Here is a 264-nt window from a genome sequence, read left to right as displayed (position 1 = left end):
AAGGGAAAGGGAGCCGACGGGGTGTAGGATGGCGCCCGAACCCTCCCGTTCCCATAGCACGGAGCAAACCCGCCTGGGGTTTTCACCCTTCTTTCTACGTGATTAATTTTTATTGTTATTTTGAATTCGTTTCGACCGCCAATCCAGCTCGTTTTTTTTAAATATTATTGGACCTCTTCAGCAAAAATAAATACAAAAAATAAATAAATAACTATTAAAACCAAGAGGAACCGTGTCTTCCAAGTCTAAGTCTCCAAGGTGTGT

At 42.0% G+C, this 264-nt stretch overlaps 1 protein-coding gene across 1 annotated transcript in view; it reads right to left on the bottom strand.

The window, feature by feature from the left end:
- Window positions 1-264, bottom strand: part of RELT (RELT tumor necrosis factor receptor) — an 8,793-nt gene that overhangs the window by 725 nt on the left and 7,804 nt on the right. The gene's annotated exons all lie outside the window — the stretch shown is intronic.

This window comes from Charadrius vociferus, unplaced genomic scaffold (assembly GCF_000708025.1).
Source record: "Charadrius vociferus isolate BGI_N301 unplaced genomic scaffold, ASM70802v2 scaffold407, whole genome shotgun sequence".
Taxonomy (NCBI): domain Eukaryota; kingdom Metazoa; phylum Chordata; class Aves; order Charadriiformes; family Charadriidae; genus Charadrius; species Charadrius vociferus.
Note: the sequence above shows the minus strand (reverse complement) of the source record. Positions and strands in the feature narration are given on the sequence as shown.